The 22440-nt window shown below is 46.9% G+C and overlaps 1 protein-coding gene across 2 annotated transcripts in view; it reads right to left on the bottom strand.

Annotated features, from left to right (window-relative positions):
* The window catches only part of BOC (BOC cell adhesion associated, oncogene regulated), a 54813-nt gene extending 37524 nt beyond the window's left edge, over nt 1-17289 (bottom strand). Inside the window, exon 1 of one of the 2 annotated variants that reach the window (XM_059837989.1) lies at nt 16794-17289. The gene's annotated coding sequence lies outside the window, so the exon portion shown is untranslated. The remainder of the gene's footprint in view (nt 1-16793) is intronic. The other variant, XM_059837988.1, reaches the window with a different exon arrangement.
* Between the last annotated feature and the right edge of the window lie 5151 nt (nt 17290-22440).

Here is a 22440-nt window from a genome sequence, read left to right as displayed (position 1 = left end):
TACTGCACTTATAAGGAGCCAGAAACCACAGCCAAAAATCTGATGAAAAACCAGATGATCCCAGCCCTGAAGCCAAGGGTGCCTAGTGGCACTGTGCAAGTGAGGGGAAACACTGGACTCTGCTTCCCACTTAAGTGCCTGTCCATCAGTCAGGGCTTCACCTCCCATGGTTCACAAGACTGCTGGAAAGGGTACCTGGATGACTTAAAGGATTCAAGAAAATGGATGAAAAATATGCAAGTTTAGACATGCTGTGCAGTAAGACGTGCACATGGAATTTCCAACCAGGTCTGCTGACCTCCCTGGCAAAGCATTCAAGATTGAATATGTCAAAAAGAAACCCATCACAGGCAATCCTACACATGCATCTTTTGTCTACATGCCCCTATTCTTCTACATCTTGTCCCAACAATGACACCAGAGTGGTATTATATTAATTTCCTATAGATCAGACCTCTCTTGGCTGTCTGAAAGAAGTGTAAGAGACAAAGGGCATGTTTCAAGGCCAGCACTGGATGCATCACTTTTTTATTAGTCACTGGCCATGGATGCACTCACAGTAGTGTTGGTATAACCATTCCTTGTCATGTTTGTGGCCACCTGCATTCTGCACAAGTGATCAAAAACTCTCATGCTGCAAAGGTGCTGGGAAGAGGAAGTTTGTGGTTCTGCAGGTCAAAATTACTGACACCTTTGTACCTAGACTGTGTTTACTGAGGTTCACGGGGGGGGGGTTAGGAAAGCCGTCATCCTCCCAGCTAGAGAAGGACTGTGAGAGATCAAAGGACCCAGAGAGGCTGATGGCTCTAAAAAAAAAGAGGCTTGCAGGTTTAGTTGTGGTGAATAACGACTCTGAGTTGACACAAAGGGACTTGATGCATTTTATGCATACAGCATTGGTTCACTCCAACTCTGAGGGAGGAGGGTGGCCTTCCACAGGAGAACTCCATCCAGATTTAAAAGGCTGAACCTCCATACTAAGAAACAGTCCAGTACCACAGACAAAAACCCTTGAGCTTTTTTTCATCAGGAGATAAACTACCTCCTCTAGAGTCCTGACATAAGTGCTCCAAGTATTTATAACCTGGAAGAGATATTAATAAAGAGGCAGAGTTGCTTTAACTTTCCCTGCTCTGCTCCCCTCCCGTACCCTTACCCTCAATTTGCTACTGTGCAACAAACAGTCCTTGGGCAGTTAAATCAGCAGCCTGCACACATGATGCAACATTTAAAGCCCAAGAAGCTATAAACATGGCAGTAAATACATGCCTACAGAGGTTTTCCACTCCCCATACCCTCCAAACTTGCAGTTTTCTCACATGGGAGACTGGCTCAAAACAGACAGAAGGAACCAGTGCTATGACCAGCCAGTGGTCCCCAGCACAGCCACAAGCTGCATGGGACTTGCTGCTGCTGCAGTCCCAACAGTGCAGGGCTCCTTTGGTCACAGGACAAGGTGTTTCCCAAGTATCATGAGACAAAAGTGCTCCCTGTCCTGCAATGGGAACAGCTGAAGCAAAATCTGACCAGGTGCTTCTGGCAGGACAAGAGGCAGCACAGCAGTCCTAACCCCTGTAAGGAACATGCTGATCTTGTTTTTTCAACCACAATCGCACAATCGGTGTTGGACTCTCAATCATAAACAAGTGCAGACTACTCATCCACTCCTTAGGGTTTCCAACAGGAGAACAAGCACATCAGACCACTGACAGCATTTAGTCACAACAGCAGACTTTGGTTTGAGACCATTCATGTCACCTGGGCCACACACCACGACACCATCCCACTTTTGATCCAGGCCTTTGCTGTTTCCCTGGATGGCAGAAGCGGGTGAACAAAGGGTTAAACCTGGTACAGCCCCAAAAATCACTCATTGCTTTCTGAAGCAAGAACATCTTTGGCAGGGTCCCCATCTGGGAAATGACATCCCTTCCCCCCCTTGTGTCCCCCTGAACTCAGAACAAAGCACTGCACTGCCCAACATGCTCCTCCACTGTTTTCATCTTGGTCCAAACGCTTCTTGCGTTTCAACTTCTGCCAAAAAGAAATGCATAAAAAAATATAAAAAAGGCATGTGTGGAGCAGGGGAGAGGAAACAGAGAGAGTAGAGGGAAGTCATTAAAACCAAATCTTGATTACCTATCAGTGGTGGAAAAAGGAAACAGGGGAGAGGAGATTTTTCTGTTGTGATATGCATCTTGAAGCTGAAACCAGTAGGCACAGAGAAGACAAGACTTCTCCACACAATCCTCCACCCGAGACCAAAATTAACATGCTTTGCCTTTCCAGTCTACCATGTGCCACGCCATCATCATCATCAGAGGAGGAGGCATCTGCTTCCTCAAAACAATTTCTGCCAATCACCAAACACATTTTTTACTACTCTCACAGCTGTAGCTCTCACAGAGTTCCTGCATGCAGCACTGAGCCCTGCTGGCACAGTAACACAGTACAGCTGGCCTGCCATTTCCACCTTGATATCAAACACAAGGTTTGGCCATTGCAAAGCCATAGGAAATCCTAGAGGAAATGAGCCTGGAGAAGATGGCTTGTGCATGCTTTGTGCATGCATCCAGAGACTGGATGGGCCAAATGAAGAGTCCCAGACTGGCTCTGTCTCTCAAAAAGACAGACAGAAAAAGTAATTTTAAAAAAAGACAGAAAAAATATTTTTTAAAAAAATACATTGGCTAAAGAAGCATTTAAAAGCAAAACAAAAAACCCAGTCTGGTTTGCAGTCTGTAACAGCTGAACCCAGGGACATGCAGAGCATGCTTTTTGTTAATTCAGTACAAAAGCCCTTGGTTTTCCTTCTTCCTCATTCCAGCACTTCCCCGTTGGGGGTGTCAGAGACAGTTCAAGGCCTCCCAGTACTTCAGACAAAACTGGGTCTTGCTGCCCTGAGAACAAGTGGCTGGGATCTAAGAGAACTGGGGAGATCTGGGGAGCTGAAGAGCTGCAAAGGCTAAAACTGCTGCCCCTGGAGGATGGCCAAATGGTCACCATCCCATGACCTGCAACAGGCCAGTGCTTCCCTCCAGGGTTTGTCTTCCCGAAGAGTGACTTTGGCTCACAGGCTGCATGGCCAGGCCACTTGGATTCCCCAGGGCTTGCTTGTGCTACAGCTGGTGCTCTGCAGCATGTCAAAGAGAGGGAGAGATTAACTCCTTTTTTAAGTATCTCATTACTGCTATATTTTTAAACACAGCTGGTTGAAAATTTTTCAGCAGAGCCATAAATAAATAAATACTTTGAGGAAATTTCCTGCGATCTGAAAACTTTACTGACTGGTCCGGCCTTTATCAGATTATGTTCCCTCTCCAGTATACATAAGCTCCACTTGCTTCTGCTTTCTCTCCTGTAAGGACCAAATCCATTGAAACATCTATAAAATATCAAGATTTCAGTGCCTGTACTGTTTGATATTTTAACAACCACCCTCCCGACCAGCACAGCAGTCACATATTCACTGTTGTCCCACCTGGTGATTTTTAATTTTCCTTGCAATCAGAGGTGTCACCTGCCAAGACCCTAAGATACAGACATTAAAAATGTATTTCCTAACCCTGTCTGCAAAACACTTCTTTTTCTGCTCTTCAGGAGAGAGATTACAGAGCACAATCAGTTGGGAATCTGATGTCTCTGATATGCTTTCCTCCTTCACAGATCATCCCGCTACAATGCCTGAATCATAGCTAGCTTGGTTTAGAAAGCAGCTTCTACAGCTGAGGACAACAGTCAAAATCACCATCTGTCATGATATCCTACATAAAATAAATAAGAAAATCAACACCACCCACTACCTCCTATTAGCAGACTGTTAAGGAAAGCAAACAATCATCCACTTCTGAAGAAGCCCAAGACAGGAGGGGCATTTCTCTTGCAGTCGGTCCCTGCCTGCCTGTGGCAGACAAAGCCTGTTTAGTAGCGTCTGTTAGAGAAGATGCTATTACATAAATAACAAATAAAGTTCAGCTGAGAAGAGGTGCCCCAAGCGTGAGGCTCTGCCCATGGAGCAGTGGAAATGCTTGCTCCAGAAAGTCTGCCTTTCTGCAGTGCTTCTCATTTTAACAGGATGGTTCCCACTTAAACCCTCTTCAATCCTGAAAGAGATGGCTTGGAGCTCCCAGCCTCCTTACCCAAATGCTAACCCACTCCTTGTAGCCCAAAAAAGGAAATAAATTCATGAACAAATCACTCCCAGTACTTTTTTTCCAGGCTATTGTTATGTGACTGCATCTGGAAGTAAGAGAGAAAAAAAAACAAATACATGACTGTGGTCAGAGTCTGGCTTAGAACAGGGGAAGGAAAAAAAAGAAACCTCAAACCCCAAACCCTATCCTTGTTTTATATGTTTAGTCATTTTTGGAGAAAACTGTAAGCAGTAAAAAGACCAGAAATAAACACTGACACCAGCTCCTGGGCTTTGGGGTTGACAACAGGAGATTCTAATCTATTCTTCCATCTATTAAGGCATCCTGCTCAGCCTAAAACATTTTTAAAACTTAAATCTAATATGCTAATCATCTAATTGAAGAAGTGTAACTTGTCTGCAGTCCTTCTGCTGCAAAGGACTAAGAAGCTTTTGTGTTGTGAATTGCTTTATCATTTTAGAATGTCTTTTCAATGCAGAAATCACCTTTGCTTGACAGGTTTTAGCAAATGTTTAACAGAAAAGATCAGATGGCCTTCTCCAAAGACTCACCCAGCAGTGTTCTGGGAGGACACAGCAAACTCCTGACATTTGATTGTCTACCAGGAAGTGTAAATCTAGAACTCTTTGGATTTTCCAAAAATCCTTATATTGCTGTCCAGTAAAGGAACATAAGGAGTATTAGATTCCTTTATTGTACAGAGACTCCTTTAAGAACCCAGGTGCTCAGCAAAAGCCATCCTCTGCCTCAAGGACATTTATCTCTAATTGCTTACGGGGACTGTCAGCGCCTTCTTGGAGAAAGGAAATCTGTGACTGTCCCACAGCACTAAATACCCCTAGAAAAACCTTTCACTGTTCAGTGCAAAGCCATCTGTAATTCACCTCAGGCAGTACCTACCCTCCAAATTACATTAAATACTGTCACTTGCTACAGACCACAAGTGCAGCATTAGAAATGGGAAGGAATACGGTCTTTCCCTCTAGCAACTGTGAAAACTCACCCACCTAAGGGAAGTACGATCTCAGAATTACCATTAGGGAAATCATTCACTATTTCTTAACTTGAAAAAATATAATTATTAACTGTTCCAGGAAGAAGAGCACTCAGTTTTGTGAAAGTGCTGCTCCATAATTTTAGATCCAGTTGTGCAGCTGGCACACTCTGCCCTGGGATGGGTAAAATAAGCTGTTCTCATATAGTCACATCCATAATGTGCTGCAGGATTTAATAGTTCCTCATGAAAGAGATAAGCTATATAAACATAAAATATTAAAATGGGACAGAAAGCAGCTTCAAGAATTCTCTCTGCAAGCACAACAGGGAAACAATGATAATTTCCCTCTGCATTTTTTGCCAACTGAAGTTTTTCTGTTTCTTTGCTTTACTTTGCTGATAACAAACATCTGTTGGGAGCATCCTGCCCTGTGCAAGAGAGGAACACATCTATTGCAGCCTTTGGGGCTCTGTGCTCAAGCAAAGGCTCTGGAGATCATCCTCTGTAACAGCCACAGAAAAATCTCTGCTGGTCTTACCTACTGACTACAAAATTCTTCTACGGAAAATTAGTCTTTTTTTTGCAGCACACTAGTTCGAGTAGTTAAGGAGACCTTCAGAAAAAACACGATGAGCTCTAGCAGAGATGATCTCTTGAGGTCCTCCATATATGTCTAAGGATCTTTATTTTAGGGTCTTCCTTCCCAGCTCTTGCCTGCTACCAGCTTTAACTCATATATTTCTTCAGCAGAAAGCTCTAGAAGCCCAAATCACCAGGCTCCAAGATAAAGCTGACCATCTGTGGCTCATTAACAGCTCTTGATCCTTTTTGGCCTGGTTCCTACACGACCCTTGCAGATGCTGACACCTCAGCACATGCCATGTCCACTGCTTCCCTGGCTGCCTGTAAGGACACAGGTCAGCATAAAACCCTCCTAGCCTGCAAAATGCTGTGAGATCAGAAATGCTGGTGGGGACTTCAAAATGTTGCCTTTGAACCCTTGAGCCCCAATCCACCAGCTGAGGCGAAAGAAGGGAAGGAGAGACATGGATCTCACTCGAGGACGGCATTTCTCCCAAATAACCTGAGAGGAGGCAGCAGCCCTGCCTGTGTCTGCAGGCAGCCACTGTGCCCGGGCAAGGGCTCCCGGACCCGCTCCGACACGCAGCACGCTGTGCTTGCCTCGGGTCGGCGAGGGCTGGGAGCATCTCTGCAGCAGTGGGCTGGCGCCTGGGGAGGCACCCCTAGTTGTTCCTTATCAGCCTTCCCCAAGACAAGTAAGGGCAGGGGCACACAGGATATGGCCCAACAAGCCTTTCTCAGCCCCAGCAACTGCTGCAGGCAGCACTGGGACCTCAGGCTGAGAAGGGGAAATTAAAGACAGAAAACAGGGAGAAAAGGGGGTGCAAGGACCTGGCAAAGGCACCTACATCTTTTGCGAGGCAGCATGCACGCAGGGAATAGGGCCACGCTAGAATCCTCAGCTGCAATCCTGTTCTCCCTTCTCATTGTGAGGTCTGAGGCAAAACTGAAAGGGGGCTGTGTGCTGGTATAGAGGAAGAGATTATACACAGCATGAGGAAGGATGGGTGGCACAAACCCATTTTAATGCCTTTTCCATCCCATGCCCTGTCTAATTCAGCTAGACAGCAGTGAAGGCAGCAGCTATGTAAGGGCCTCTTCGTAGTCTTTCAGGCACAGGGAGTGACCTGGGATCAACAGAGAAGAAAAAACCATAACTGTGCAGCTGTCTGACATCTCCCACCACTCTTCCACTCCCAAGGCACTGATTGCAAGGGCACAAACACCTCATCTGAGATCTCCTCTGTAATTCAATTATTTAGCTTGCAGAGAGCAGATCAAAACACTTGCCAAATGGAGGAGTCCTACTACAGATAGGCTTTTCTTCCTGCAGAGTAGAGCAAAGAGTCATCCCTTCACTTAGACACAAAGAGCCCTGGGCAACAGTGCCATTAAAAACAACATGTTTCAAAGCATTCCTCTGAGCAAAAAGCCTCTGACTGCAGTTCAGTCTGTTAATCAGATAGCAGAAGGCCATGGCCATGAGAAGCCCCCCAATACAGTCTGCCTGAAGCTTTTTCCAAGTAAACACCAGAAGAGGATGCATCTGAATCCCCACCTGCTCCCCCAAACAGTGCTCTGAGTCAGACAGAAAAGGAGGGGGGAAAGAACCTGCTCAGGTGTCATTGAAGCAATCCTATCCTCTTTAAGAGATAGCTCCCAGTGAATGCATCAAGCCAAGTTTTGCTCATGTCCTGCCATTGGTGTCTACACAGCTGCTCCCTACTGGGCTGCCTGTGCCTGCAGGGGTCAGATTTGCATTCAGGTACCCCATATGACCCCAGACATGGGCTCAATATGCTCAGGAAGAGCAGCTCTTTGTAACCCTGCTGTCCCTCCCTGCTGCTCCTGCACCTCCTTACAGTGTAAGGTGCCTCTCTGCTGACCTGAACATCTCCTCTTGCACCTGGGCACAATACAAGCCATGGACTTGGCCTTAGCAGCATCTGTTAGAGCTTATTATTGGCTTGTGCACTGCAAGGCAATACCTCCAGAGCCCCTGTCCAGACCCCCTGCGGAAAGAAGGCACACAATACTTATGTAATGGCATGGTTTAACTTGAGATTGCATGCAGGAAGCAAAACACTGTTATTACACTGGCACTCTCCTCTTCCAGCTACCTTTCAAAGCACGATGCCACAACTGAAAACTGGCTGACAGGAAAGAATCAAAGACATAACTGGCTCCTTTCCTTTCCCTTCATCCACAAGCTCTTGCTCTCCACCTGCAGCTCCCCAGCTCCGCAAGACCTGCTGCCTGCCCCAATGTAAGGCATGCACAGCAGCAGGATGGTACCAACACCACCTGCAGTGCCAAGTGCCCCTTTGGGAAATCACTCACTGGAGCACACGTAGCCACTGATGTGAGCTGAAAGCTAAGGAATATGAGACCCTGCTATGACAACTCTCAGCTTCAAGGTGGACAACTTTCAATCAAGGTTTACTGACACTGGACTTCGACCTCTTCTGAGCAGGGCACAGTAGAAGATGGAACACGAGACTGACTCTCAGGCACAGTGGGGTCTGTACTTAGCTGCAGCCCTAACCTGCTGAGTCACTCCAAGGTACATGTGTCCTTTCCATGCTCTATTTTTATCTCCTCTTTCACATTTGCCTCACTGTTTTGAATGGGAATGTAGGAACAGTCTCCCACTACAAGTTAACATGGTATCTGTCATAGCTGAGTCCCAACCTTGGTTAAAACTTGTAGACAAAACTGTAATACAAACAGCAATTTAGGTTTTGGAATATGGTGATGGGGGAAGATGGCGTAGCAGGCCTTTCTCAGGCTTTAATCTAGAGAGTGAAGAAACCTGTACTTCAGTGCTAAAACTATGCTAAAACTGGGTTATACTCACATTTTTGTGGCTGATGAAATTTGCACTTGTTTGCTTGGTCACTAGTTTGGGAAATTTTTTTAAAGGTAGTCCTTTCAAGTGGCTTAGAGGTTAGGGATGTCCAAAGCTATCCCCAGGGAGATTATAGGGTCAAGCATCAATGATAAACATAGCCTGCCACTCGCTCTTGATGTTGGTGTCTTTGTGCTCCTATTCCCTTCTCCCCAAACCTGCAGCCCAGGCAATTGTGAGAAAAACAGGACAACTGTATATTTAGCAACAATGTTCCTGCCTAAATTGGTACATGATGTAAGTAGCAGACCCTTCCTTCCAGAAAAGACCACAGGCTTCATGATGCCATCAGCGGGATCCCACAGCCTGTATTGCACATTTCCCACCAGGCAAGCACAGCCAGCTCTAGTGGGAGCTGGAGTAGACTGGTTCCTGTCCTGTGAGACACAGAGCTGTCTTGTCTTGCTGTAGCCATGTAAACCAGATCACTCTTCTTGAAACTGGCTCCCTACCTCCCTACCAAGAGGTGACTAGGGTCAGCAAACACACCCAGGCTCCAGCAGCTCCAGCTCTGTACCTTGGTACTGACCTCCTTTTCTCAGCATCCATCATCAAACTAATGGGCTGCATGGTGATCTGGCATAGTTAATCATGATCCCAAGACCCTCCTCCTCTCTGCTGCCTCGGCAGCCACCTCTGACAGGATCTGGAGCTGGGGTGACAATAGCTGATCTATTCTTGCAACATTTACAGCACCTCAGGCACACAGAGCAGCAAGGTCATCAAAGGCAACCAGTCCTTGCGTGGCCCTGGACTCCTTCTCTGTGGCATTACAAAGGTGTTCAGGCTGGCACGGAACCAGGAGCTCAGCTCCTCATCTGCTGGAAGGCAGACATCTTTTCCCTTCCCAGTCCCAGACACCACAAGGGTAAAGTTGGAGTGACAAAAGGTGATGATGAACACATCTAAAGCAGCTGGCGTACCTCTCTGAGGAGCTCTTCATGCACCAGCTTCTCACAGGCTTGTCTCACCCTACAAGCCTCGAATTGGAGAAATTCCTGACAGCTACAAGGCTGATACCCTGCTTGGCCTGCTGAGGGGTATGGAGGTTTCCAGAGGGACTCAAGAGCTAGTAGATATCAAGCCCTACTCCTGCAAGGGTCCCACAGCTCTGCTGTGATCTGGCTAACCATGCCCAGAAGAAGTTAGTAATGAGGTGTTCCTCACTAAATGGGGATTTAAACCCCATTGCAACTGGTTAACTGGGGCCATCTTGCTCTTTCTGTCCAGATGACTCTGGCTTAGAAGCTGCACATCAAGTGCTTGCAAGCCAGGATACGCCTAAATAGCCACTTACGAAACAGGGTCCACACTTCCATGCAGGAGTAGGTGGTCAGGGCTAATCTAGGCAGCTGTTAGACTGGTGACAGTGGGACCGTCCCATAAACCCCCCAAGCGTGACCCTGTACTGAAAAGTGAAGAGAGGGAGCTCGTCTCAATTCATAAGTCCCATTAACTCCCCACTGCATCATCAAAGTCTGCCCAGGTATTTTTGAAATATCCCACCCAACATGTTTCTGAAAACATCCCTTGACACTGGAACTCAAACCCAACCCTTCAATCTGACAGTGCTTGGGTTTGTTAAACAAGCAGCTTTCTTCTGGAGAAAATAACACAAAAATCATATGCCCATCACCATTCAGGGTTCCCAAAGAAATCTCTCACTGACAGCAGCAGGCTCTAAAGAAGCTGGACCAGACAGTCCTTTTACCACCCATGACCAACAAATTGCTGGAATCTTCCTGCTCCAGTGGGGACTGCCATCCAGAGAAGTGCTGGAGCAATGAAAATGCTCTCCACATCAGCCACAGCTCAGGGAGCAACTTGGGACAGAAGGCACTAGATTAAATTTCTTCAGCATCCAGAACACTATTGGCTTCCAAATAATTGTCTATTTGTGTGCGTGCATGCACAAGAATCCTCGCTCCATGGTCTGTCTTTGTGCCAGCATACTCCCGGCACTGCGACTCTCTAGGGACAAGGCCCATACTTGTATTCAATCTTGGCTTTGGCTCCTAAACACTAAGGTTTCAGATTATGTTTTAAAAAACATTTTCTCTGGCAACTGGGCTGTTAATGGATGTGATGCTTTTGCTCTCGCCTCCTCCCCACCTTTAAAAGCTTGGCACTAAAGGGCTTCTTTGAAGATAAGGCCAAATTTTCAATTTAAGGGGAGGAACTCAATAAAGTAGATTTGAAGGGATGAAGAGGAGGAGGGGGAAAATAAGAAAAACAACCAACCCTGGAGCCACTTAGCCTGTTGAGATGTACACTGTACAGCACATAGGATTACAATGGCCTCTCTGTACCACCACTGGCTGGAGCCAGAAGTTCGCTGCAGCTGCACTGTTGCTACCTACGCCAGGCTCCCCGAGGGTCAGACTCAGAGAGGGCCCTTGCTGGAGCTGCACAGCAGCCTGCCCTCCAAACCAAAAGCATCCTGCACTCCCTGCAGAGCCCCCATCCACCCAACAAGCAGGGGCACACATCCCCAGAGGCAACCACAGGAGCCACCCACTGGGCTGTCAGTGCCGCAGGAGTCTCTCTGCTGAAACCAACTGTGGTCCTCATCCAAGAGGTTTTTGAGAGCCAGCAAATCTATGGTCTCTCTTGATCTCCAGCAGACCTATCCTCAACACTACAAGGAAGCAGGGAAGTGCCATTTAGTTTTGCAGGTGGAGAGCTGAGGCAAAGAGCAACTCACCCCAACTTGGGGGGAAATCTGTAGTGCAGAAGAGAATCAAACACAGCTGCCCTCACATCCCAGGCTTGCACCCTGAAACACTAGCATCACTAAGCAAGGTGGCTGCTCTCCCTATAAGTACCAGGATAAATTACAGTGACATTACCAGAAGAAGCTGAATTTTGCAAATAAATGCTGTATTCCAGGCCAGTGTATCATATTTGAGGTGTATTTCTCAAAGACTACCTCACTATGTTTGTATTACCACAGGCTTTCTAAACCACACTAAACTCAACACATTAATTCACAGGGCTCTGTCTAACCTGTCCTTCTGTCAACTAAAAAGAAAATAAAAAGTAACCTCATTCTGGTATTTGAAACCTGACAACACAGTTCTGACAGGAATTTTTACACCCTTTTCCCCGGCACTCACGATTTAAAGACCAGCAGAAGGACATATATCTGAAGGCAGACTGATGCACAGTCTTCAGATACACAAGCTTGTTCAGACTCACTGACATTACAACCAGTGAACACATCCCTGCACTTGGCAGGGCCCTGGGTCTATGGCTGTGCATGAAAGCACAACCTGCTAGCTAATCTCTCTGACAGAGTGGACCTGAGAGAGCTAAAATGGTTTTGCTGCTGCAAGCTCGGAGTGAAAGATTTACTGCCTTTGCCAGGCACAGAAGTTAATGAAAAATGATCACTTTCCAAAACACCATCTGGCTTTCACACACACATTTAGAGACACCACAGCCCAAAACCTCTGCAAACTTGACAACGGTGGGTTTCAATAGAGGCAACATGCTGCGGTGTGGTGTGGACTTCACCCAGCAAGCCTCCAAAATTCTGCACAGGCACAAGGCACATTCGCCATCCTCACATCCAATGGCTGCTCAGGGAAGATGACTGGACACAGGGCAGCACCCTCTTAAGAGCAGCAGAGCAGAAAGCAAGGAAAAAGTCTGGATCTCACCTCTGTGCTAGCATACTGCCCACAAGGAGGGCAAAGAAGCTTGAGCATGTCCCACACGCTCCCTGATGCACATTTCTCTCCATCAATGCCACTAGAGCCAAAACAAATTGGCACTGCTTCTTACTCAAGAGCTCCTACAACACACAATGTCAGCGCTCAGAGCCCCTCACAGTCACCCAGTCCAGGTGCTCTGCTACCAACCCCATCAGGCTCCCATCCCAGAGCTGAGCCTCCCATCCCATTTGTCCTCTTGCAGGGAAGAGAGGCCATTTGAATAAAAGGAGCATGTAACATCCTCAGGGCAGGGATCTGTTGCTCCCTGTTTAAGCAGGGAGCAACAGCTTAAGAAAGCTCTGCACCGCCTGCAGCAGCTCTGGGACTGTGCAAGCACCAAGTGGTTTCTTTTCCCTGCAATAAATATCCTTCTGAGCTTTTCAGCCAACTTGCTTCCATTGCATCCGTACTCCTTTTGTCTTAGCTTCCCATGGACACTCAGCTGGGTTGCTGGAGCATACACTCCTGTGGAGAGATTTTAGAAGATTTACGCACAAATATGCATCCAAAGAAAATTCTGAAAGCTTCCCTTTCTGCAAGCATTCCTTCCAGAGAACCGGCTTCAAGCACTGTGTTCAGCCAGAGAAGCAGCAAATATGATGTCGTGTGATTCAGAGCCAAGGGGAACTAAACCCAGCATCAGGAAACAGAAAAAGAAGCATGCAGTACCTTGCATTGAACAATTTCACAAAGTACATTTAGAAAGGATGATATTCATCCCCATTCCACCTCAGGACCTGCAATTCACTTAGTCATTATTCACCTTAAATTGTTCTTGTGGCCTAGGAACTGGAATACATAACATCCTCTTAAACTGAGACTGACCACAGGAACACCAGAACATACAGCAGCACGTTTTTTCCCTCAGGATGTTTTCAGTCTAACCAGAAACAGGAAGTCTCCGAAGACTTTGCAAGAGAACTTTTTCCTTGTGGGATATCCCATCCTAGCTGAAGAATTCACACTGCAGATTTTTAGGCCAGGAGGTAACAGTTTAAACCTAGAGATTTGCAAGCCTTGGTCTATAACATGCCAGCATTAATATATCAAAGTCACCTCTGCACATTAAAGAAGTCCAAGGGAATTGTGCCTCATGTCTCTGAAGCACTCAGCATCAGATATTAAAATGAACAATCCACCATTATTTACTGCCAAAGGAACTTTTGTTAACCTCGAGTTACCTCAGCCTACTGCTGTTGCAACACCTTGCAGGCTGAGTGACTAAACTGAGCCCAGCTGGCTGAGCTCAAGTCTCTGAAAACCCACCTGCCGGCCAACCTGGGCTAAAACAACCAGCATGGTCCCCAACACACCTTTCCCTGTCATTGCTCCCCTGCTCCATGAGGCAGACAAGCTGCGGTGCTGGGAGACAGCCTGCCTTTGCCTGGGAAAAGAGTGATTTTGGAGGCACAGAGGTGCCTCTCCAGCCCTGTGCCAGTCCTGAGGAGACCCAGCACAACAGAGAGGGTTCTCCCCAGAGCACCTGAGTTCTGTTCTGAGAGACATGAGAATGGGTACAAGTCAGCTGACAAGAGCCAACATAGAGACTAGTATGTGCCCCCCCCAGCGCTCAACCTATCAGCACAGGGTCCAGTTCCATTTTCTGCATGGGAACAGTAAGGCACAGGCCTTGGAGAAAATTCAAGCTCACAACAGGGCATCTGTATGGGCTCAAGACCCAGCCCAAACACCTCCACTTCCCAACACAAGTTCCCAACTGAAGTGCCTTTCTTGTCCTGTCACCTATGCTCCCTCCTACAGCCCAGGCAGAGGAAGCAATAGTTGGTTTTTTTCCTATGCTTGTTATCAGATTGCAAGGTTTCTGTGCTCCTAAGGGCATGTGGTTCAAGAAAAGTCCAGGAAACACTGGCAGGTAGATATGGTGGTGTTTCAGTCCAGTGTTTCACTAACAATCACAAGAAACTACAAAAAAAATAGGTCTGCCCTAAATGAGTAACTTTTCTTAACTCAGGAAAGGCACTTTCTCCACTGCAGCACTGTGGAGTATGGGGACAAAGCAGGCTGCTTGCTTCATAGCCCCGCCCGTGATGCTTCTTGCTCTGCAGGAGGCTCCAGCTGGCTCCAAAGAGGCAATTCTGCTGGCCCTAGAAAGCCAGGAGCTGTACCAGCATCATGATGGTATTGCAGGGCTGCCAGTTTAGTTCTGAAGATTTGGAGGGATCTGTCTGCTGTTAGTTTTGAGGACACAGAAGAATTGCAAGCAGTGAAGTGGACTGAGCAATGATTCACTGGTCCTTCAATGGAGCAAACCTCCAAGCCAGGAGTCTCACACTCTGAGGGCTGGAAAGACCTCTGCAAACACCAGACACTGGTTTCCACTCTGCAGTCTCAAAGAACCTCTCGCTCTGTGCTTCTGTATCATGTCAATAGAAGGCACAGAAAAGTTGCCTTCTAAAGACTGCAGGGATACATAGAACTCATACAACTTACACATTAGTTTGGAGCACACACATGCAGAATAATGCAGCTCCAATGCTTCTTCGTTGTACAAGCAGAGCAGAAGTGTGTGGATTCTTGTACTGGGATATCTCTCAAATAAAGGTCCTGTGGGTGTGTGTGTATGAGTGGGAGAAAACTGACCCTGCCTTTCTCAGCTGCACAGAACTTCTGTGCACTGCCCAGATGAACCTGGCTCACATTCCCCAGCAGGAAGCAGGGAGGACTGCACTGTATCTGACTTCAACCCTCACAGCTAACACCTATTGGGACCTCTTCTGCTTGGTATATGCAGGATGAGTCCCTGTATCTGAAGGGGAAAATTAAGAAAAGGACATGGAACAAAACTCCATTTATTTCTTGTAAGAGAATATCATGCACCCAGAAGGAAGCTCGCAGCTCTTCCTAAGTGTCCTTACTTCAGAAGATCCCCACATGACTCCTAGCAGCATGGGAATTTATTTCACCTTCATTTCTTTAGGTCACTTAAATAAACAGAACGAATCTTCACTGCATGATGTGTTTCTGCTGAAATTCTTCCCCAAAACATGAACATCAATATTCAATCCATTAATTCAAAGTGTCTGCCATATAAGTGCATAGGCATAAATATGGAGGAACCCTCCTCTCAATCGCAGGCAGTCAGTTAGTTTCAAAAGAAAACTAAGATAAAATTCTACTTACAAAACACCCACATTCTTCTAATATTTTCCATGGTAGTTTTTTAGACCATGGGAAAAGAAATTTTAACAGCAGATTGCAAATGGACATATCAAAAAGACATTATGGTAGCAATGTAGAAATTAAGAGAATTGGGCATCAAGAAAAACATTTAAGACATTCTGGGAATTACATGTGAGTTCTGAGTGTGTGTATGGATTCCTATTATCCCACTCACATAATGCTGCAGAGAGGTCACAAGAGTTTCTTTAAAACAAGCAAGGACAAAAAAGGACCATCTTTAATAGATGTGAATTGCCTTTCACACAATGCCAGTGAAATAACACTAGGGGAATCAGTTGAGGAAATGCCCAAACACAGATTTGTATTAAATACCTTCTGCCAGCCGGGGGTATTGGTTAAAGTCTATTATTTTCCAAAGTAAGTATCTTCAGAGCACTTGAAAAAGTCTTATTTGGGCACTGCTACAAATTCAGCATCCCACTTTCTCCCCTAAACATTTTCTATTCACAGGCACCATCCAGACGATCTGGCAAAGTTTCAGTCCAAGCAGGGAGGCATGCGTGCACCAATCCTGCAACATCCCACAGCCGGGCAGAAAATTACTTCCCCTGACCCAAATCACTCTTCATCCTTGCACCAGGGTTAAAAACTCTACGGTCACAGAAGAGGACAAAAATTCTACTAACAGACAGACTACCTACTCCCGCTTTTCTCTGCTGCAGCAGCAGCCCCTTCACAGAGCACAAACCGAAATGCCTTCGCATCTTCCAGAGACAACTCTTGCCTGTAAACTCCCAGCAGCTTTTGACAAGAGTTGGAGCAATGGAGGATGGATCTGCGCTGACTGCACAGCTTCTCCTTCTCCCTCACTGCTCACCGTGCCTCCTCGCCCAACCGGCAGTGAGGACGGGGCAAGGTCGTGTACCAGGCTGCTGGGGAAGTTCCTGGCGAGCCCGGGAACGTGTGCGTGTCCTGGGCCCTCCATTAGTTCTGGCCGAGCCGCCGACGAGGAAGAGCTGGAGGGAAACATCCGAGCCCCCCACATCTCACCTGCCTGCGCCAAAACAAGCGCCGTCCTGGTGGGGACCAGTGGGTCTCCACTACTCCCTTGTCACGTCTCCTACATCCCTAGTCAGCCCCCCTTCCTCACATCCCCACACCAACTTCCCAAACTCTGCCGCTGCCTGAAGATGGATGGGGTGAAAGCCCTGCGCCCCATCGCCCGCCACTACCGTGCGTCCTCCCAAGCCCCTCGCCAGGGCCACCAGGCCCGGGCCCCCTTCTCTTTCACTCACCGCGGTCTCCAGTGGAGCAGGCGGGGGGAAACACAAAGATGCCCCAAACGAAGGGAAGCAACAAAGAGGCTTAACTCCAGGAGCTGGGAACTTCCAGGCCGGATCTGCGGGGAATTCACTACACACACACGCACGCACGCACACACACACGCAGAAGAAAAAAAAAAAAAAAAGCGAGAGAGAAAAAGAGGGGGGAAAGCCTGTTTTGGGGGGAAGGGGAAAGTGAGGGGGCCCTTGGTTTGAGGGTAGTGGTTGTGCTTTTTCTGCGGGTTGGCGCTGGGGATGGGGGGCCGCGCTAACCTCAGGCGCGGCGGGAGGGGGAGGAGGAGGAGGAGGAGGAGGAGGAGGAGGAGGAGGAGGAGGAGGAGGAGGAGGAGAAGGAGGGAAGAGGAGCCGGGATGCGGGAAGCCAGACCCTCCATACGGGAGACGGCTTTTGGATGACTGAACTCCCAAACAATCCCCTGTTCTGGCTACTCCTGCCCCAAGAGCCTCCCTCGTTCCCCTCCCCCTGAGGAGGAGGGAATAAGAGGAGGAGCCAGAGAGGGGAAAAAAGTCCAAGTAAAACCCCTTCCCCAAAGCTGGACGGCGGCTGGGCCCCATCCTCCCCCGCAGCATCCCCGTCCCCCCAGCACGGCGAACCGGGAGCTGCGGGCCCCCAGGGCCGCTCCCCGCCGCCCCACGCTCCCGGGCCGGCGGAAGCGGCAAACTTGGGACGAAAAGTTTGTTGTAGGCGGGGGAGGCGGCCCCGTCGGCCCGGGCTGCTGGGCGAGGGCTGCGGGCCCCCGGGCGCGGGGGTCCCGGGCCGGCAGCGCACGCTGGAGCGGCACCAGCGGCTCACGGAGCCCCCCCGGGCGCCCCTCCTGGGCGCCCCATCCTCGGCCGTCATCAGTTGTAATAAATACCAAAAGGATGAAAAGGTCTTTTCTTCCAGCCATCCATTCGTAGCAGGTGCTTGCTTTCACGGAAAGTGTCTCGGATACAAATTTTCAGGAAAAGCAGTGCTACCACTCCCTGAGATTCAACCCCATCACTTCCTCCTCACTGCATCTCCCTGCACAAAAGAGTGAATTTATGCCCCAAATGTACCCAGAGGTGCAGGGAAGTCTTTGGTCTTTCAAAGCCCTTCAGTAAAGATTATCTTGAAACAAATCTGTCACTGAAAGGTCAGGATAGGTTTCTCATGTTTTTGCCATGTACAGAAGAGCATGATCTGTAGTCTTTAAATGTGAAGTCCTTCAGTCTTCAAAGAAGGTGAAAGAGTTGAAGTTTTTAATCATTGGGTTTCCGAGTTATTCCTGCTTAGTGGTACTTTAGGAGAGTTCTGATCTCCCAGGTTACTCATTTCTCATAAGGATGATGCAAAGGATTTCATGTTTTCTTCCATTTATATTTGGGGTTCTTACTTCCTTGGTTTATTACATGGGTACTGGAAAGATTAAAACTGATTTTTCTGAAGGATTTTTTGAGCTCCAATGGAGTGTGTGAAGATGGCTCCTTCAACTTTCATTTCAATGAGTAAGCTTATAAAGTTGAACACAAAGACTTAACAGGTTGAACATAAACTTCCTTCCTCTGAAATGTTAACTTTGCTCTCTAATTATCTTTAAAGTATTGTTTCCAAGGTTCCAAGTTTTTTCCTTATATTGCTTAGTAACACACTCTTCAGGTGCTAAATCCATATGTAGACACCTCACTAAGTGGCCTAATTTTTACAAGTGCTAAGACCTCTAGCACCTGCCTTGTCTGAAAAATGCTGGTTTCCTAATTTAAAGCAGTCATAAACTCTCCTAAATTAAAGCAGGAATTGAATTAGCCCTGACTAGTTTTAGGCTTAGAGAGGTGGGAAGAAAAAGGCGAGGGAGCAGAATTAGAGCTACCTTGTGCAGAGAATTGCCCCAGGGTTTGTTAAACAGTATGAAAAGAAAGATTGCAGCCCTGCAGGATTACATTCCCTGTTTATCCCTGGGGCTGAAGGAATAGATGGATGCAGCAGTGCCCTTCATATACTGTTTTTCTCCTCTGCCTTCCAAAAAAAATGCCTTGGGACAAAGCAGGGTGCTGGTTTGTGCAGCCACGTCCCCTTGGCATCCCTGGACAAGCCAGTGGCAGTCCTGCTCTCAGGAAGCTCTGTTGTTGCTCTGCTGGGGATGCCTGCTGTAGGCATTTGTTTCAAACTCCCCACCAGCACCGACTTCTGGATGCCCCTGGCCTGTCTGAAGCTCGAAGTAGTGTGAAAGCCAAAACCCCTCACTAACCCCAGTTCCTCAGGCATAAGGAAACTTTTACTCTGGGCATTGACCAAGCACAGCCCATGGCTGGGGTGTGGGGGTGCCCCATCTCCTTCTGAAGACGCCAGAGTGTCCCTGATCCTTGGCTACCAATTTGCCCATATTGGCCCTGTCCCTCTCTGATCCCAGACAAAATTCCCACTGCTGCTGCTGTCGGATGCAAAGGCTTCTCCTTGGGGCTGCTGAAACTCCAGCTGTTTGATATTGTGAGGAGCAAGGCAGGGGGCACAGAGGGACTCCGCATGAAAGGGCGAGCTCAAAGGAAACCGGACCCTGGCGTGTCAGCCTGATACTCAGTGGGTAACAGGCTCAGTTAAATTTGCTCATTCAGCCAGCTAAGAGGGAGAGTTTTCTCATCTGTCCTGCTATGTTTAATTCATCCACACATGCCTCCCAATTACAGCAGCAGTAATAAACAGAAAGGGATGTTGGGGGTGGGGGGAAGCCAGCCAGTCCCTAGCCACCAAACCTAAGCGCCCTGAAAAAATGTCAGCTGCACACTGCAGAGGTTTGCTGTCCTGGGAGGTGCTCTTCAGCAGCTCTGGCTATGAGTCCTTAGGAATTTTAGCCCAGCTTCATACCTCAGGTGTGTTGTTTGGTCTATTTTTCTCCAGAAATGTACATTGCAGGAGGTGTGTTGCAGAGTGCTGCTTTAGGTGTACCATGTCTGCTGCCTGAGTTTACTCCCAGTAAAAATCACCGTGATATGCCTCCCTCCACGGAGGCTTCCAGGCTCACCACCAGGTTCCTCTAGCTCTGCATTTTTGCAAAAATTAAAACCTGATGAGGGGAATTGCGCTGTGAGGCAAAGACAAGATGAATAAAATGCTCCATCATAGAGTGAGTTCAAAGCTGTCTGGCCATGTTGTTGTAAATTCAAGATAAGTTTGTAGATGGATGGATGTGGAATTGATGACTAGCTCAGTTCCAAGAGCGGCCTTGGTCCAAAGTGACCAGAAAGTCATCTTGTGTACTGTTGAGGAGAGGGGAAAGACTCACTTTATGAAGGGACGTGAATGGGAAGCCCCCAGTTCAAAGGAGCTTCAGCATGAGTTTTACTTTGTTTGCTCTCTTGTAAAGCTATTTGTTACTTTGATAATCCATAGGAAACGGGATCATTTCTCTCCAGCATGTCAAATTAAATAAACAAAATCTTGTTTGGCTGGTGAGAAGCTTAGAAAGGAAAGTGTATTTGTATAGGGATTCAGGAACTAAGCATCTTTCAGGAGCAGAAGATTAAGAAAGAAATCAGAGAAACAAAGAGGGAAGTGACTCAGTCATCAGAACTCAGACAAATTAAAGAGGGGGGTGGGATGAACGGACAAGAGATAGGCCCTGCCTATATTAGGAAATCTCTGCTCGTGTAAACTAAACCAACTTGATGTCAGTTTAGTTTTACCACTAGGGTCCAAGTCAGGGACAGAGACTTGGTTGTGACAAGCTCATCCTGATGTCAGACAGAAATATCATATGTTCACTGGTGTTTCTTTTATTTCAGAATATGTATGTTACCCATCATCCATGAACACAAGCACACACAAGGGATAATATATGTATTTTGAAATTAAAAAATCACAGTGAACCAGTGCTAGCTTCTCCCTCTGAGAGAGGAGTTGGCAGCAAGAAAGTTTTATTAGTACTGTTCCTGTTTCAAACATAATAAAAACAATACAAAAGAAACACAGCCCCACAAAGGTATTACTCTCTTTTCTTGCAGTGATACATATATTGGATTAAAACATATTATATATTGGTATAAATGTCTGGCAAATGTTTTACAACATCACTGAACATTTTGAGTGGAGGACAAGGTCTTTAAGAAAATGTTTTGTTAATGGGAAATTATCAAAGGCAATTGGTAAAACTTTTTGCTTGAGTAAGGAGATCAGACAAATGCCCTAAATAAATAGCCTTTTCCCCCCACCCCTCTAGAATCCTGCTTTCCTTCCTCAGAACTTAGCAATTACTCTTCTACAGTTTAAAACTTCTCTTGCAGTGAAAGCCAATATAACCACATTTGTGATCATGACCACACACCTCACTGCCAGTGCTTAATGTGGGAAGTCCTCAGACTGAACACATGAGAACCATGAACCTGCTTTGTGCAGAAAGAGGTAGGACATGTCCACCTGCCTTTTGGTTCACTGCCAAAATCCATCTCAGAATAATGATAAGAAATGCTTCCCTGATGGACAGGATGTAAAACCAAGACCATGCATGTCATCTTTTGCAGTGACAGTGTTGTTCTGTGCTGTTAAATAGGTGTTGTATTTTATCCAGAGACACTGATATTTCAGTGGCAGGCAAGCTTATTCTCATCCTTGAGTGGGAAATAATTTGGAAATTTTTGGATGCATGTGTAGTGGACAGACAGGATGGGGTGCTATAAAGTAGTTCACCTTTCCAAGTGGAGATGGGAACTTGGGCAGTAGGTGCTGGAAACAGAACTTTATGGGTGAAAAGCATTAGATAGAATGAATAATTTCGAGTGAACCTTGTGAATCTCAAATTAGAGGAAAGATGTATATAATGTTTTAGCATATGCATTCAAATTATATGTATGTAATAAAACTGCAGCATCACCAGCTCTTTAAGAATCAGTTTGGGGGGTTTTTTTGTGTGTGTGCAACCCTTCAGCTGGAAATCATGGCAGAGTGTGAGATGTTTTAGTGGAGTTGGCTTTGATGGCTTTGACCAATCCTTTCCCCCGGTATCCATTTTTAGCTTTGCAGAGGTTTGTTGGAAAAAGCAGGTTTTTTTCTTCTCCCTTGAGATTCGTTTACTCTGTGGAGACTCTGCAGGGAAACTTGGTATTACAGTAGTTGATGGGAATCTTATTCTCATCAGTACAGACTCCGCTGGGTTTAGGATTTCACACTTTTTATGATTCCCTAATCTGTATAAGTTGTTGCAAGTTTACAGACAACAACAGTGAGGATGGGGAGGTATCTTAAATGTGTTCCAGGTTAATGCTGAAGACTGAAAAGATCCCTTTAGATTGAGTGTAGTCCCTAGATAATTATATCTATAGGAAATAGCTACCTGTCATGTCTGTCAACAAGGGAGCTTACCTTTTAAGGCACACAGATCTCCCTTTACATCACATTCTCTCTTTGTTGTAGTCCATTTATTCACCTATTATTCACCTATAATCTCTCTTCCCTTACCACTTTCCCACACACCTGTTACCTTTCCATCTTTCTTTTTCATTGCTTAAGGCTTGTGCTCACCCTGTCCTCTGCAACAGCCCTCAAACAAGTCCTTTACTTCAGGAAGTGAAAGGCTGGGGTTCCTCAGGGCCCCCACTAGCCCTGCATCTGTCCCTGTGCCCCCCAACACCACCGCCCTGCCCCCCCC

Source organism: Haemorhous mexicanus, chromosome 2 (genome assembly GCF_027477595.1).
Source record: "Haemorhous mexicanus isolate bHaeMex1 chromosome 2, bHaeMex1.pri, whole genome shotgun sequence".
Taxonomy (NCBI): Eukaryota; Metazoa; Chordata; class Aves; order Passeriformes; family Fringillidae; genus Haemorhous; species Haemorhous mexicanus.
Note: the sequence above shows the minus strand (reverse complement) of the source record. Positions and strands in the feature narration are given on the sequence as shown.